Source organism: Mastacembelus armatus, chromosome 11 (genome assembly GCF_900324485.2).
Source record: "Mastacembelus armatus chromosome 11, fMasArm1.2, whole genome shotgun sequence".
NCBI classification, from domain to species: Eukaryota; Metazoa; Chordata; class Actinopteri; order Synbranchiformes; family Mastacembelidae; genus Mastacembelus; species Mastacembelus armatus.
Window position 1 is genome coordinate 3188739 of NC_046643.1, and position 17903 is coordinate 3206641.

The 17903-nt window shown below is 40.9% G+C and overlaps 1 protein-coding gene across 8 annotated transcripts in view; it reads left to right on the forward strand.

Annotated features, from left to right (window-relative positions):
• Positions 1-17903, forward strand: part of thrb (thyroid hormone receptor beta) — an 83712-nt gene that overhangs the window by 26603 nt on the left and 39206 nt on the right. For 2 of the 8 annotated variants that reach the window (XM_026299699.1, XM_026299702.1), the window contains exons 2-3: positions 14881-15039; positions 15705-15740. The exons of 4 other annotated variants lie outside the window; for them this stretch is intronic. The gene's annotated coding sequence lies outside the window, so the exon portion shown is untranslated. The remainder of the gene's footprint in view (positions 1-14880; positions 15040-15704; positions 15741-17903) is intronic. 2 more of the 8 variants (XM_026299698.1, XM_026299700.1) reach the window with 1 other exon arrangement.

A 17903-nucleotide genomic window follows, 5' to 3' on the forward strand; every position in this document is an offset into this window, starting at 1 on the left:
CTGTATGCAGCCATATGGTGCATGTTTCAGCTTAACCCTGCTTACATCACCAGTATGATATGTGTTTGTTTCCAAGAATGGTAATACAAAGAGGGTCACAAGCCATTTGTTTTCACCAATTTATTTGATAACACATCTGTTTTTGTTTTTGCGTTTCATCATTTCATGTTTTTTTGTTTGTTTGTTTGTTTGTTTTGTTTTGGCCTCTGTGAGTCTCTAAGGTGGTAAGAGTACGTATGTTTGTAACACTGACACACATAGGGGCAGACTGTGTACCAGTCTATTTCTGTATTTTGCCTAAGGTCAAATGCTCAGGAGTTAACAGATGTTGCTGCCAGATGTGGATCAAACTGTGACCAGATCTAAGGGCTTCACCATTTTAAAAGTGCTTTCACATGTGAGAACACAACCACACTCACATTTGTTGTCATGAGTGGAGGTGTGTATAGCTCAGTACCACTGCTGTGTTCCTAGTATGTTTCCACAGGCATGCAGCAACCACGCCAAATCACAGTGTGTCTTCTCTGCTTTCATTTAACTGTTGATAGAAATAAAGGGACACTGTTTCTGACCACTCGATGTGCTTGTCAGTGTATTTATAATACCAGCAAGTGTGTGCATTTGCTAAGTTACTGCTGCTATCCCTGCCAGGTTTTCCACTTTCACATACCACAAATGCAGTTTACAGTGCTAACATACAGTATATTCAGTGTGCAATGAATCTTGGTTGGATGTTAGAAAAATGTTTATGTAAGTAGAACTACAAGGACAAAATGAGTTATGAACTCTTCACAGTAATCTTAAGAAACAAATATGGAAAGTAACAAAGGCCATGCAGTGCCTGCTGAGATTAAAGATAATTGAGAAGTATTCTTTTCAAGTTTTAATGTATTGTTTTCTTTCTCCTGCTTAATTATGTTGTGCCCATATTTAGCTTTCCTCTAAAATTGTTCTGTGTGTAGGTTTTATCCATTGCCAGGGTTATGCAGTAGGAAATCTGCTTGAAAATCCAAATAAGTCTACAGCCACAAGAGAGTATGATGACTATTTTGTCAGCATTTAATTCTGGAATTTGCAAATAGAGCTACTCTAACTGATGGTGATACAGTATACACAAACAGGGCTTGACATTAACACCAGCTGTATGCCTGTAACACAGACCCTCCCATATGATTCTGCAAGTCTTATCAATTATAAGCCACCTAAATAATATTTGTTATCTGACACTACGACACTTCAACTCCCATAAGCACTAATGCCACACAGTTTGCTTATTGTTCATTCGTGAACTATTGCCTTGCACTTATGCCCTGGTGACCAGTGATATGCAACACTGAACACAGACCCTGAGAACATCCAGTAAAGAAAGTTGCAAGTGTGTCACCAGTGCTGCCAGGCATGGGGATCTCTCCATTTACTATCATGCTCTTTGGGACTTTAATCATAAACTTAGGTATATTTTAAAGTAACACTATGTAACTTTTGCTCACAGTTTCCATCATCTGGTTAAGAATTGCAATTGCCTGTTACCAGTGCCAGTTTGTTTCTTCACTTCCTCCAACAAAACCTTCTTTGGTTTCTTCACTGGGTCTGCCATGACGTTGGTTATGAGAATTCCATCTTAGATCATTTCGTCTTATAGTTAGTTGTTGGCTAACTCCACCCAGGCTACGAGTACAATGTGACGTTTGCCATAAAGCAGGTTGCAGCTCTTCAGCTGGCAGCAGATGGGCGGGGCTGACTGATCCTACCCAAACATGAAAATTGCATAGTGCTGTTGCAGCTGATGGGAGCCTGCTCAGGCTGCAGCGGTTAAGAGCTGTTTTACCACTGAAATACAGTGGGTACGGAAAGTATTCAGACCCCTTTAAATTTTTCACTCTTTGTGTCATTGCAGCCATTTGCCAAAATCAAAAAAGTTCCTTTTATTTCTCATTAATGTACACTCAGCACCCCATCTTGACAGAAAAAAAACTGAAATGTAGAAATTTTTGCAAATTTATTAAAAAAGAAAAACTGAAATATCACATGGTCATAAGTATTCAGACCCTGTGCTCAGTATTGAGTAGAAGCACCCTTTTGAGCTAGTACAGCCATGAGTCTTCTTGGGAATGATGCAACAAGTTTTTCACACCTGGATTTGGGGATCCTCTGCCATTCTTCCTTGCAGATCCTCTCCAGTTCTGTCAGGTTGGATGGTGAATGTTGGTGGACAACCATTTTCAGGTCTCTCCAGAGATGCTCAATTGGATTTAGGTCAGGGCTCTGGCTGGGCCAGTCAAGAACGGTTACAGAGTTGTTCCGAAGCCACGACTTTGTTATTTTAGCTGTGTGCTTAGGATCATTGTCCTGTTGAAAGGTGAACCTTCGGCCCAGTCTGAGGTCCTGAGCACTCTGGAAGAGGTTTTCTTCCAGGATATCTCTGTACTTGGCCGCATTCATCTTTCCTTCAATTGCAACCAGTCGTCCTGTCCCTGCAGCTGAAAAACACCCCCACAACATGATGCTCCCACCACCATGTTTCACTGTAGGGATTGTATTGGGCAGGTGATGAGCAGTGCCTGGTTTTCTCCACACATACCACTTAGAATTAATGCCAAAAAGTTCAATCTTGGTCTCATCAGACCAGAGAATCTTATTTCTCATAGTCTGGGAGTCCTTCATGTGTTTTTTGGCAAAGTCTATGCGGGCTTTCATGTGTCTTGCACTGAGGAGAGGCTTCCGTCGGGCCACTCTGCCATAAAGCCCCGACTGGTGGAGGGCTGCAGTGATAGTTGACTTTGTGGAACTTTCTCCCATCTCCCTACTGCATCTCTGGAGCTCAGCCACAGTGATCTTTGGGTTCTTCTTTACCTCTCTCACCAAGGCTCTTCTCCCACGATTGCTCAGTTTGGCTGGACGGCCAGGTCTAGGAAGAGTTCTGGTCGTCCCAAACTTTTTCCATTTGAGGATTATGGAGGCCACTGTGCTCTTAGGAACCTTGAGTGCTGCAGAAATTCTTTTGTAACCTTGGCCAGATCTGTGCCTTGCCACAATTCTGTCTCTGAGCTCCTTGGGCGGTTCCTTCGACCTCATGATTCTCATTTGCTCTGACATGCACTGTGAGCTGTAAGGTCTTATATAGACAGGTGTGTGCCTTTCCTAGTCCAAGTCCAATCAGTTTAATTAAACACAGCTGGACTCCAATGAAGGAGCAGAACCATCTCAAGGAGGATCAGAAGAAATGGACAGCATGTGAGTTAAATATGAGTGTCACTGCAAAGGGTCTGAATACTTATGACCATGTGATATTTCAGTTTTTCTTTTTTAATAAATTTGCAAAAATTTCTGCATTTCTGTTTTTTTCTGTCAAGATGGGGTGCTGAGTGTACATTAATGAGAAATAAAATGAACTTTTTTGATTTTGGCAAATGGCTGCAATAACACAAAGAATGAAAAATTTAAAGGAGTCTGAATACTTTCCGTACCCACTGTAATTTTAGAGACATTATTTTAAGGTAAAAAACTACATAGTGTGGTTTTAACATACAGGAATTAAAGAATCATCTTATATGGTGCTAAAATAAAGAATAAAGAAGCAATTCCTTCTATTTTTTTCCATAAAAAAGGAGCTTTACACACAACCTTGTCCGAGCTAAATATTTGATAATGACCTGTAGTGCACAGTTTATGTAGTCTTAATTTGGGTGTGTACAATGCTCATTTAGGGTTGTAAATCTAGTTGAAGTAAATTATAGCACGCCATAGTCAACTTTAATCATGTAGAACCACAACATTGTGGTTAATGATAATGCTGAGTGACTTGAAACTTTGGAAACCAACTAGCCACAATGTCTGTTCTAAAAATTACTTGAAAAAAAAACATTGTAGCTGTTGGTTGCAGGTGAAATGTTACTAATCAAATAAGTGAGGCCTCAACACTTCATTCAAAAAACAAATTATAAATGGTAGGTATAGTGAATTGGAGTAAAGAAACTCAGTTTGATAAATTGCAACAATAAATGGTTTAGATCTAAAGTGCATATGCTCTACTATTGTGACACGTGACACTAGAAAGTGGTTTTTATAAGATGAGATGAGATCAATTTTATTCATCCCCAGAGGGAAATCCAGGTAGTCTTGTAGATAATTAGTAAGTCAGTAGTGTGAGTGGTTAGGTCAGTCATCATCTTCCATTGTCTAAGGTGTCGTAGAGCCTGATGGCAGTGGGGATGAAGGATCTCCTGTTTGGTTCAGTCCTGCAGCTCAGTGAGGTGAGTCGTCCACTGCAGCTGCTTCTCTGCTCCATCAGGATGTTGTGAAGGGGATGGTCAGTGTATTCCAGGATGGACTCTACCTTTGTCTGTCTGCATCTCTCCACCACAACCTCCAGTGAGTCCAGCCTCATTCCAGTCACTGAACCAGCTTTTTCCACCAGTTTGTCCAGCTGCCTTGCATCCTTCTGCTGACAATATGTATCTAATATAGCACAGTGATACAATATATACATACAGTATACATACTACTGCATTTGTACATTTGAGCTAAGTCTCATGAAAGTCTGTAATCCATGCCTCTTTTGTGAAGAAGTGGATGGTAGGATATTATATCTTCTTTTGTTTTGGCTTCTGTTTCCTTAGCGGCTGAGGCACTGTCTAGCAGCAGCGTAGATTTGAAGTCTGAAGTTGCACAAAAGTTGAACTCGATAGAAATGATTGGTTTTGCCCCAGTGTTTGTTTTTTGGTTGTTTTTTTTTTGTATGCAGTCTATGACTTTGAGTCTGCTGATTGTTAGCTGGCAGCTGTGCTTTTTGCTTTTCAAGGTGGATTTTTTCTCATAATAAATTTGGTTAACCAAGGAGTTTATCGTCAACCTGTTTGACTGCCTGTTTTTGTTGCCTTGTTGAACTTTTTAGTGATGTCACCATGTTGCCAGTCTCAGCTTTTATTTAGGTGTCCAAAAGTAATTATATTGCTGATAGAAATTATTTTGTTTTGTTTTTAACACTAATGAAAAATTTGAGTAATGCATCCTATTATGCTACATGGAAAAATGGATGAATGAACCAATTCTCAGCTCTCTTTTAAGTTAGATGGTTTTCAGCTTGTGAGGCTGGACACCCAAGCAAAGGAGCGTGACAAGAAAAAAGTCGTGTCAGTGTTTGTGAATGCTATGTGGTATAAACTAGGAAAAATCATAGTATATAACAACAAGCAGAAGTGAATTTTGAAATTCATTTTCGTGTTAAGTAATGTTAAAAAGACTGCGCCAACATCAGGGGTGGGGGAAGAAACAGAAACAGAGTCTCCTCCTAATCTCTCAGGTTCTGAATGCCAACACTCACTCCAAACTGTGTTTCAGCTGCAGACTTTATTACCTGCACTTTGAAGTCTGCAGTATAGCTCTTTCTATTGGGCTGCAATTTCACTTGTGTTACACTGCGAGTTAGAGTTTAGCGTGGACATAAATCTTTTAAATTTTTCAACAGCATAATATCATCTTCAGTTGAGTCTTGAGTGCCATCTAATGCTTAGTGACTACTTGACAAAATTACTGTAAATATACACATGTAAGTAGCTTCACTGTATAAGACACAGGACTAGCCAGGGGAGTAAAATAAATGCAACTTATAGTCTGGAAAATAAGTAATTTAAAAATGGTTCTGCACCAAGGACATTCACCAGTTAGTATAAGTGAGTCACATCAAGAAGACATGGATGGCATCACAATCTGCATTACAGACTACATCTATTGCTCTGTTGAGAACATTGTAGCAACCAAGAAATAGAAAGCCCTGGGTCACACCTGGCATTGAAGTCCTTCTTAACCACAAAAACAGAGCTTTCAGTTCTGGAAACAAAGGAGATGAAAAGCTTTTAGAAGGAGTTGGTAGATTGAAATCAGGGAGAGTGAAGACCACTGCAGGAAGAAGATGAAAGATCGACTGCAGCTAAACAGCAAAAGCAAAATCTGGAGAGACATGAAAAACATTTCTGGATTCAAACCACCTGGTGCCAGGCAACCTGAGAGCACTGAGTGGGCAAGTGAGCTCAGTATGTTCCTCAACAAATTTGACTGTGGCTCTAAACCTCACTCAGCTTCAGTTTTCCCTGTCACTCCTAAAGCTAGGAGAGGTTCAGCTGGGCCCACTGAGGTTTAGGTCAGTAATCCCCTCGTCTTCACCCACCCAGATGTATGTAAATAGCCCAGGTGAAAAGGAGGATCTAGAGATAAAAGGCAAAGAAAACAGCAGGCCCTGATCGGATCAGCTCCAGGGTCCTCAGGGTCCGTCCAGGCCAACTGAGTAGCCCACCACATCTTCAGCCGGAGTCTATGGCTACAGAGAGTACCAGCTCTGTGGAAGACATTCTGTGTGACATGAGTTCTAAAGATTGCACATTCCAGACGACCTAATACACTACAGATTTGTGGAGTAAACACCACATCTGATGAATACTCTGAAGAGTCTATGAGGCCATGAATGATGAGGTACAAAATGGAGCAGGTAGAAGTGGACCACAGGCTAGTCCCTTGACTGTTATGGTGTTCTGTAGTACAGGGGCTTCACAGGGGACTGTCCTCACTCCATTTGTGTTCATCCTCTGTACATCAGACTTCATTTACAACTTAGCACAGTTTCCCATGCAGACATTATCTGATGACTCTGCTACTGTAGGCTGCACCACCAAATTAGCATGAATATCTGAATCTGTGATCCAGGACTGTGCTCAGTGGTGTCGGTAGCGTGGTGTCAAGCTCAGTGAGAGTGTGACCAACGAGTTGGTGGTAGATTTTGGCAGAAATAAACATGACTAGATATATCCAGGGAACATTCAGGGGATGGGCATAGAGACTCTGCAGACATGTAAATACCTGGATGGATACATAAATAGTAAATTGGACTTGACAGACATCACTGCCCTGTATAAAAATGGACAGAGTTGACTTTACGTTGTGAGAACACTAAGAGTACACTTCTTTATGACTATGTGGTAGCATCAGCAAAAACCTTTTTTCAGTGTTATGCACTCAGACGGTAGAAAGAATACATCAAGGGTCTCCTCAATCCTACCGAAGCTCATTACCCTCTCCAGGGTGCTCGAGGGTTCATGGGAGTTTGCCCAACCAGTTCGCATCTGCTTTGTAGACTTGGAAAAGGATGTCCCTCGTGGCATCCTGTGGGAGGTGTATAGAAGTCTGGGGGCCTCTGCTAAAGGCTGTCCAGTCTGTATGAATGGAGCAGGAGCTTGATTTGCATTGCCGGCAGTAAGTCACTGGTTCTCTTCACTAATTTTATGGACAGCATTTCTAGGTGCAGCTGGGGGCCAGAGGGACTACAGGATTCTATCTCTGCTTTTTGCAAATGAAGTGCTTCATCGCACCAGGACCTTTGCTGTGCACTGGGGTGTTTTGCAGCTGAGTGTGAAGCAGCTGGGATGAGAATCAGCACCTCCAAGTCTGAGGCCATGGTTGTCAACCGAAAAAAAGTGGCTTGCACTCTCCGGGTTGGAGTAGAGATCCTGCCTCAAGTGGAGGAATTTAAGTATCTTGGGGTCTTGTTCACAAGTGGGGGAAGAATGAAACAGGAGATTGACAGATGGACTGGTGCAGCAGCAATGCGGTCGAGGTACCGGTCTGTTAAAGAAGGAGCTGAGTTGAAAGGTGGAGCTCTCAATTTACCAGTCAATCCATGTTCCTACTCTCACTTATGGTCATGAGCATTGTGTCATGACCGAAAGAACATGATCATGGGCAGAAGCGGCCAAAATGAGCTTCCTTTGCACGGTGGCTGAGCGCTCCCTTTGAGATAGGGTGAAGAGCTCAGTCACCCAGGAGGAGCTTGGAGTAGAGCTACTGCTTCTCCACATAGAGAGGAGCCAACTGAGGTAGCTCAGGCATCTGTTCCGGACGCCCCCTTGGACACCTCCCAGGGGAGGTACTCCCAACTCAGTGGATGAAAGAATCAGAATCAAGAGATGAGAGAATGAGAATCAAACTATTAGCCATCATGAACACCACCTCCCACCCCCTACAGGACACCCTGAGTGCTCTGACCAGCACTGTCAGCAACAGGCTGCTTCACCCACAGTGTGTGAAGGTGCCATCAGACTCTACATCTGTAACTATATTACTCTGTATTTATGTTTGTACAAACTGACACCACTTGACACTGACATCTGACTGATTAACTTGTATGTATTATTTTTGTATTATTATTTGGACTGTCAACGTTAACACGTTAACTCATACGATTAATCTCACAATTTTTTTCGTGTTACTATTTTTTTAACGCAAATTAATCGCTTGATAAGGTTTGACCCCAACTTCTTGCCGTCGTCGCAATGCAGATGGATATCTATCATTGTTTGATGAAGGTAAGTTGCAGCGAAGGCTACGCTACTTAATATGACGACACGACGTCTGGTCTGCTGAACGGCAGGTTTCTCTATAAATGCTTCCAGATGGAAGTTTCTATCTTTTTCCTTAAACTAGTTTGTCATGCATTTCATTATTTCAACACATTTACAGGTAAATCCTAATATTTTAAATTTGCAATCAATTGTGCGATTACATCTTTTAATCGATTGACTGCACAAAAGTTTTCCGTACTCTGTTTTACTGTCATTGTAATGCTTTAGCTTGCTGCTATTGTATATATACTGTATTGTATACTGTAACACATGAATGTCCCTAACAGTGGTTAGCCAAAAATATACACAATAACACAATACCCAATTTGTCTTGCAAGCAGAAGTGTGTTGTATCAGTCAATTAACAGCTTTAACTGCCAGAGTTGTGCCTGTTCCCTATCCAGCTGTTCTCAGGGTCTGAGAACTCAGCCTTCCAGCTGTTGGGTGCAGATGATCACAGCCCCTGGTGACATCACCATGGTGACAGTCTTCTATGTATGCTGTGACTGTTGGAGGTCTCTTTCAGTGTATACAGGCCATTTTGTCTATCCATTGTGTACCACATGCACACAGTATAATATTGTGTACTGTGTGTGTGTTTCTTCTAAAACCTGGCAGGGTTCCTAGTTAGTGAGGGCTGTGCCAGTGTGTTATGCAGGTTTCTGCCCCAGAGATGAGAAAACTGACCAATCAGGGGAGGAGTTTTGGAGAAAATCCTACAGTGCCTATTACTTGACCTATTTGCAGTTAGGCAGGCTCCCTCCAACACTTTTTGCATGTAGTTGGATCTTGTCATAACACTCTCATATTGAGTTACATTTACAAGTTCTTTATTTGTTATTCTGCAAAATGATCTCCACAAGTTTCTGATTATAATTTTACTTGTTTGTTACTATTTATGTTTTCTTGCATTTCTTTTGGATTTTACTGCCGGGAATGCTGCAGCAAACAGCTTCCTTTACATAAGCCAAGAAACATTCTGTTCATCTAGTACCTTGTGATGGTACTGGCAGCCTGGCCCTGCCTGTCCGTCTGCGAAAAGAATGTTTACTGTAGAGAACTGGGCAGTGCAGCAAAGCCAGTGAAATGAAAAACCTCCAAGAACCAGCCCTTAATGGTTTATGGCTGTCTGAATTTAGAGTGTAAAACCCACTTTCTATGCTATATACAGTATTTTCTTTATAGTGGGACTTGAAATACTGTTGGAAAAGTTCCATTACTAAGATTAATGAGCAAAACATTTGTTAACTATGAAGCTACATTGAAAACTTTATAGCGTGTGGTATGTTCTATATAAAGGCAGTAGTTTGAGGCATCTACAGTGCAGAGTTCAGAACCATTTTAATGTGGAGTTTTATTGCCCTTGTTAGTGACTAGTGTAAGAATAATTACAGTTTAGAAAAATGGATGAAATTGGCTCTTACAGTTGAAGTATTTACAGTCCCTGAAATGTAGGCCAGCAGGGACTGGAGCAGGGCAAACAAGGTTGGTGAAAGGAATGGTCAATAGATTGGCTCTAAAGGTCAGTTCCTGAAATCAGAGAAGTCATGTTCAGCCTGTAAAACTTGTGCTATGCAAGGCTGCCATTAAGCAGTTCATTCCTTCAAAGTCAAAGACTCACAGACAGCCACACAGTGGAACTAAATTGGAAGATATCTTCAATTCAATTCAATTTCAATTTTTTAAAATTTGTATAGCACCAAATCACAATACAGTCATCTCAAGGCACTTTATAAAAAACAAAAAACCCAACAAATCCCTTATGAGCAAGCACTTGTCGACAGTGGAGAGGAAAAACTCCCTTTAACGGAAGAAAAAACCTCCAGCAGAACCAGGCTCAGTCTGGGCGGCCATCTGCCTCGACCGGTTGGGGTGAGTGGATAGAGGAGAGAGAAAAGAACAGCAAAAATAAACAACAAATAGACACTGCAGGTTGGTGGGACCAGTAACTGCACATCAGCGATATACAGCTCCAGGACCAGGGACACCTGCAGAAGGTACAGAGAGAGAGAGAGAACAGAGAGAGAGCACAAACTAGGGGAGAGAGAGAGCACATGGTTAGTGACATTCAATGCTGGCATGAGAGGAGGGGAGAGGCAAATAGAAAGAGGAGCAGAGATGGAGGGAAGAGGAGAGACTAAGGGATGGTTCAGGGTTACCTGAAGCCAGCCCTAACTATACACTTTGTCAAAGAGGAAGGTTTTAAGTCTAGTTTTAAAAGTACAGAGAGTGTCTGCCTCCTGAACCCAGACTGGGAGCTGGTTCCACAGGAGAGGAGCTTGATAGCTAAAGGCTCTGCCTCCCATTCTACTTTTGGAAACTCTGGAAACCACAAGTAGACCTGCAGTCTGAGGAGACTGCGGTCTTTTGGGGTGAAGGGGGCACTCCTGAGGACCTTCTATGACTCTGTGGTTGCATCAGCCATCCTGTATGGTGTGGTCTGCTGGAGCAGCAGCATCACGGAGAGGGAAAGGAAGAAGCTGGACAAGGTCATCAAGAATGTCTCTAGCTTCACGTTTCTGACTATGGACTCACCAATTACCAGAGTCAGTTTCTCCCCAGGTGTGTTGCTGAGTGGGGAAAATCACTGTATGTACATCGCATTTCTATACGCAAGTGTACTCAAAGCACTTTTACACTATTTGTCCCTTTACCCACCCGCTCACACAAACATATATACACTGGTGGAACAGCCACCGGAGGCAACTTGGGGTTCAGTGTCTTGCCTTGTCTGGACCAGGGAAGCCAAAGATCGAACCACCAATCTTCAGGTTTATGGTCGACCTGCTCTACCTCCTGATTGATTGTAAGCAATTTTGTGGAAAGTTTAGGAATCTCTGTATATGTTGTTAAGCCAAAAGTACAGTATATAGAAACCCAAACCCCTGACCTTGCTAGTTTGTTTAGATTGTACTCTGGTTAGTAATGTATTGCTGGATGAAATGTTTGTCTACCATCTCGCTGGTTGTTGTGATGCTGAAGTTTTGCTTCTGTTCCCCCTGAGACATGACATATGAGAGCTAGACGTCTTCATGGTTCCACCATGATGAGACCTGGGACAAAAGTTGGACTGGTTCCAGAGTATCTGTTCTCACAACTGCCTGTAGTGTGTTTGCATGTTTGGTTTGGTCATTTTAGGCTTGTTACAATTTGTGGAGGGAAAAGGACCCACAGGCAAACAGAGGGCAAGCAGGCAGATGCAGTAAAAGGTGACTTTAAAGAGCAGAGAGGCCAAAACAGAGCCTAAACAGGAATTGTGAGACAGTAGGTCAAACTTTGGTGGGTACTATTCAGTGAAACCAAAATGGCTGATAATCAGGGGCCCCAAGCAATTCCTACTGCCGTTAGTGGTGTGAAGGCATAGTAGAAACAAGTGTGTGGTACTATTATTGCTTCTTAACTTCTAACTACTTAATCTTAACTACTTTTAAATTCATGAGCTTATAAAAAACTGGACTTCTCATAATTATGCAGGATTATTTAGCAGTCTACCCTTAACACATTTTTATTCGAGAAATAATTTTATTGTGTAGTTTTTTCCCTACCTGTTTATTTTTAAGTTTGGTGTTAATGTAAATGACTTTAATGAAAATTTTATTTATTTGATGGTTTTGATGCTATTTGTAAAACACCTTGGTTAACTATCCTGTTGTGTAAATTGTGCTACAGAAATAAGGGATTTTTTTTAATTTATCCATTCATCCATTATTTGTACCCTCTTATGCCTAACCAGGATCACAGGGATCTGCTGGAGCCTATCCCCAGCTCTCTTTGGGTGAAAGGCAGGGGTACACCCTGGACAGGTCACCAGTGCATTGCAGGGCCACTATTATAATAATAATTATTCTTATTCTTATGAATAATAAAAAAAATAAAGTTGGTAATGGACTGAGCTAAAGAAAAGACAAATAAATGTGCATTGCATCTAATTCCACTAGAACTGATACATGAATCCGGCCCTCTCCGGTTCCTTTCAGACCTGACCTGCATGAGCCTTGTTTGTTAATTTTCCCAAAAAATGAAATGGAAATACCAAAGCAGAGTGGAACTGACGGGGTTTAACAGAGTAAAAACTGTAAGAGTTACCTTTCCTAACGCACTGACTGATTTTCATACAAACACATTACACCTGGGACAGTTCAGTCTGTGTGTGGGCCACTGCGACAAACAAATATTTGCTTTGACAGAAAGCGTCACCATTATCTTTTAGACAGATGGATCTTAATCAGTGATTTTGTAAGATGTCTTAAAAATATCAGTGCATACAGTGGGTACGGAAAGTATTCAGACCCCTTTAAATTTTTCACTCTTTGTGTCATTGCAGCCATTTGCCAAAATCAAAAAAGATCATTTTATTTCTCATTAATGTACACTCAGCACCCCATCTTGACAGAAAAAGTCTGAGGTCCTGAGCACTCTGGAAGAGGTTTTCTTCCAGGATATCTCTGTACTTGGCCACATTCATCTTTCCTTCAATTGCAACCAGTCGTCCTGTCCCTGCAGCTGAAAAACACCCCCACAACATGATGCTCCCACCACCATGTTTCACTGTAGGGATTGTATTGGGCAGGTGATGAGCAGTGGCTGGTTTTCTCCACACATACCGCTTAGAATTAACGCCAAAAAGTTCAATCTTGGTCTCATCAGACCAGAGAATCTTATTTCTCATAGTCTGGGAGTCCTTCATGTGTTTTTTGGCAAACTCTATGCGGGCTTTCATGTGTCTTGCACTGAGGAGAGGCTTCCGTCGGGCCACTCTGCCATAAAGCCCCGACTGGTGGAGGGCTGCAGTGATAGTTGACTTTGTGGAACTTTCTCCCATCTCCCTACTGCATCTCTGGAGCTCAGCCACAGTGATCTTTGGGTTCTTCTTTACCTCTCTCACCAAGGCTCTTCTCCCACGATTGCTCAGTTTGGCTGGACGGCCAGGTCTAGGAAGAGTTCTGGTCGTCCCAAACTTTTTCCATTTGAGGATTATGGAGGCCACTGTGCTCTTAGGAACCTTGAGTGCTGCAGAAATTCTTTTGTAACCTTGGCCAGATCTGTGCCTTGCCACAATTCTGTCTCTGAGCTCCTTGGGCAGTTCCTTCGACCTCATGATTCTCATTTGCTCTGACATGCACTGTGAGCTGTAAGGTCTTATATAGACAGGTGTGTGCCTTTCCTAGTCAAGTCCAATCAGTTTAATTAAACACAGCTGGACTGCAATGAAGGAGCAGAACCATCTCAAGGAGGATCAGAAGAAATGGACAGCATGTGAGTTAAATATGAGTGTCACTGCAAAGGGTCTGAATACTTATGACCATGTGATATTTCAGTTTTTCTTTTTTAAGAAATTTGCAAAAATTTCTACATTTCTGTTTTTTTCTGTCAAGATGGGGTGCTGAGTGTACATTAATGAGAAATAAAATGAACTTTTTTGATTTTGGCAAATGGCTGCAATGACACAAAGAGTGAAAAATTTAAAGGGGTCTGAATACTTTCCGTACCCACTGTACGTTTCCATATTTTACCCTAAACTGCGTTCTAACAATGTTGAGCTGTTTCAGCCTGTTCTTCTCAGTGACACACTACTACAGAAGGTTGATTTTCAGGAATGCAAAGCTTGTTTTAAGTTTTTGAGTAAATAAGTAATGTGCTCATTTTCTGCTGAGGGTCCTGGTTAGTCTACCTGTTAGTTAGGCTGTTCTTAGGCTGTTTAATCAAGCAAAATATTTAACAGGAAACTGTAACACTGAAATTATTACAATGGTTTTCACAGTTATCTAGGTTAAAATTCAATGCAAATCAGCAAGATAATCTGCAGATAATTGGGTAAAATGTTGGGGCTCTGGGGACTTATTCTTTATTCTGGTGTTATTAAATCAGTGCAGGAGAAGAGTACAGTAATTATAGTGCCAGTTGAGGGTCAAACATGAGAAAACACAATAGAGGTATAACATTTCTGTTTGCTTTAGGTAACACTTTAAGAGCAACTACAGTCCCATTTCAGTTTTCAGTGAAAGCTTCAGTGCAGACTTAAGTTACATGCTTTATGTATGTTGCGATTCATTCACTAAACCTCTACACTTTGCTTTTACTGATACTCTGAGTTTTCTACCTGAGCCAAGCATTTTATGCAGAAATAAACTTTAAACTCCATCTTAAGGAGTCTGTCCTTCCAGCCTCAAATGAACCGGGCCAATCACAGCTGTTTATCTGCAATGGGGCGGGCTTTGTAACGACTGACTTGTTTGTAACGTTTCTCAATGCCAGTCCCAACTCCGCAAATCTTTTTACAACTGGCTTTTGCTGTTTACTCCATTCGAAAATATGCACAGAACTGGGGATAACACTGTATTCTCATTCTCATTTACAACAGAAACCACAACAGTCATTCACTAGCCTCTCTACCGCATGCCATTCACTGGTCAATGGCGCTCGCTGTCTGCTGTGAGCATATGCCCTCAGCACTCGTGGTGAAACTAATTCACGCTCTAACTCATTTCAGATATGGCTGTACCCATACAGAGGCCATGTAGGGGTTAGGCTTTCATATAGTACCATCCAGCAGAAGCTTCTTTGTCAGTGCTGTAGCAGTCACAGTGTTGCTGGACTGTTAAATGCCAGCGGGGAGGCTGTGTGAGGGAGAGCTGCCACAACATGCAAGGTCAGTGTGAATGATACTGCCACAGTAAAACTGTTAGATGGAAACACAGAGGCTGTGTAAAGAAGCAAAGGTTAAGCCATAAAGATTTGTCAGAATTATTTATATCCACTTGTTTATTTTTTCTTCTGATTAGTGTTAAATGTGCATCCAGTGTGCATTACTGCTGACTTATGTATTTTTAGCCCTGATCCAATCAGTCCCCATAAGTTGATGGTTTTAACTATAACAGTATTTATCAGTTTCATTTTGTACCCAGTACAGCCTGCTGGCCTTCCATCCTCACTGACGGCCCCTAAATAACTCTGCAAGGTTCTGTAGAGCAGCCAAGCATCATTTTCATTCAGTTAATCATTTTGTCTAATGTGTTTGAAAGGAAACATAATCGCTGTGTGGATGATGTTCAGTGGCAGTGTTAATGTTTTTTCATTGCACTGAAGTCATAGGGACGTGGCCAGGGTGAATGCTGGCATACAGGCCCACAGTTTGGCACCAGATACTTTTCCTAACCCCGTCCAAGTGATCTGAGTTATCTAAACAACAGAAGAACACTGAGCATGCTTTAGCTGCCATACATAGAAGAAAGAAAAAAGGAGATCATCAACAATGTTTTGCAGATATGTTAAACATTTATTCATCCATTCATTATCTATCGCTTCTCTGACCAGGGTTGCAGGAGGGCTGCAGTTGATCTCTGCAGACATGTTAACTACGATAATAATTGTTCATTTTAATTTATTGAAACATTGTAATCCAGTGCTGATTCAGCTGGGTGATCATTTTGGAGCTTTTAGTTTCAGGAGTACTGGGTAGATGATCTGTGAACACAAGCTGAACATTATCACCTTGTAATACATTCCACCAGTATAGTGAGCCTAGTCTCATTCATGCAAAATAACAGAAACAGCTGAGACGGCATCAGTTTTACATAGGTGGACCCAATTTGATATTTTTCAATTTGTAATAAAGCACATCACCACTTATATAGTACACATATTTTTGTTGTTTCTGCATATCACCACATGCATTTTTTTATAATTATCAAATGTAATTTGACCTGACAACAATTTAGCTTCATGTATTAATACCCAAAGGTGTATTAATACATGGTAATACATGTGTTAACATTTCAAACCTGGGCTACATTACTTCTACACTCAAATACTCAACACTACTTACAAGACCATTTGTGGCACATATTTTTGTTTCAGTTTATTAGGCAGTTTTTAAAAAAGATATTCAGTTTGAATACATGCAACATAAATTAACCATTTCTTACACACCATTTGTCCTTCAGACTCAGTCCTAAAATAGTATTTTCCTGTCAGTGTGCTGATATAGAGAACCAGAAAAACGCTTTTCATATTTGTCAGAATGAAATGTTTGTTGAAAACCTTCATCCTTCACTCATATTGCAAATATTTTTATCTTCTTTCAATCCGCTTTCTGCCCCTCTCTCCCTCACTTTCACTGCATCTTTTCCTCTTTTTTTCCATTGTGAACAGCTTAGTGCAGTATCCTTAAAGTCCCTGCATGTGTCCTGAGTTGTCCTATATTACCCAGCATGCACTCCAGCGATCTGGAGTTCTGTCGGCTCAGGATGGGCACACACTTTTGATGTCAGGAGAGTGGAGGGGGGTGGACAGGCAGACTCTGTGATGCAGTTCTCCTTTCAATGTTTTTTCTCAGCACCCACTGCTGTCATCAATTTAAAATGGATTTTTTTTCTGCCCTCCCCCTTTTAGGTTTTTTTTCTTTAATAGTGTCCATGAGACTGAGAAAAGGGGGGGAAAAAAAAGAGTCTGCGAGCCAACGCATTGTCCTGATGTGACCCACACTTGCTCATACAGGCGAAAGCAGCAAATGTTAGCCTGTGTTGTATAAGATGGTGACGTTAATAGGGAAATAGATCCATGAGATTTAGATGTTTTTATAGTAATACATTTATTTAATCATTTATTTAAAACATCCAAGTGATGTTAATTATTTTACATACTTGGTATGTTCACAGTATTAACCAGCACTTTTTATAGACCATCATTACTCTGTCTAAAACATCCAGTGTTATTACTGATAAAAGTCATAATTAGCTGTATTTGACTGTATGTAATACAAAAATGTTTAGCCATGCTTCTGACGTGGCTCTAGTGATGGCAGTGCTGTTCAGCTGTTCCACCACCTTGGTCCAGACTGAAATACCTCAAGAAATCCTGGCTTGATTGCCCTTTTGCTCAGGATAAATTGTAATAATTTTTTTGATTCTTATCTAATTCTTCCACTAATTTGAATTATGACTTCAATCTCCAGTGGAACTAAATAAACAATTTTCAGATTGTCTGAATGTTGTTTTGTCTGTTAAATAACATTAGGTAACTCTAAGTTCCTGGGGATTTAAGTTTGTTTTTTATGTTTTTTCCCTCTAATGTTTTGTATTTTGATATGTTTCACTGCAGACTGTTAATGTAAGTTGAGTTAACCCTTGGGAAAATGTTTTTCATCCTACATATTTATGTAAACTATGCAGGCTGACACAAACACCATATTTATTACATCAAAACCTGACTTGCTCACTTGTCTTTTGTCCATCTCACAGCTGTCCCGTGTCTTGATTTCCACAGGGACACTTAAAATTATGCTATTTAGGCCACAGAAATTGCTTTCATTTACAAAAAAAAGAAGAGAAAAAAAGAGAATGTAGTAAGAGTTAGACATCAGTGGCAGCTAAAAATGTACAAGCATCTAATTGAAATGGGCTTCATGCAATGGTTACAGAATTTTTTTTAAAGTAAGGCACAGTTCCTGCTGCCAATCACCCAAATGAATCAATAGCAGCATGAATCAAGTCTCAAGCCCTTTATTGTTTTCAT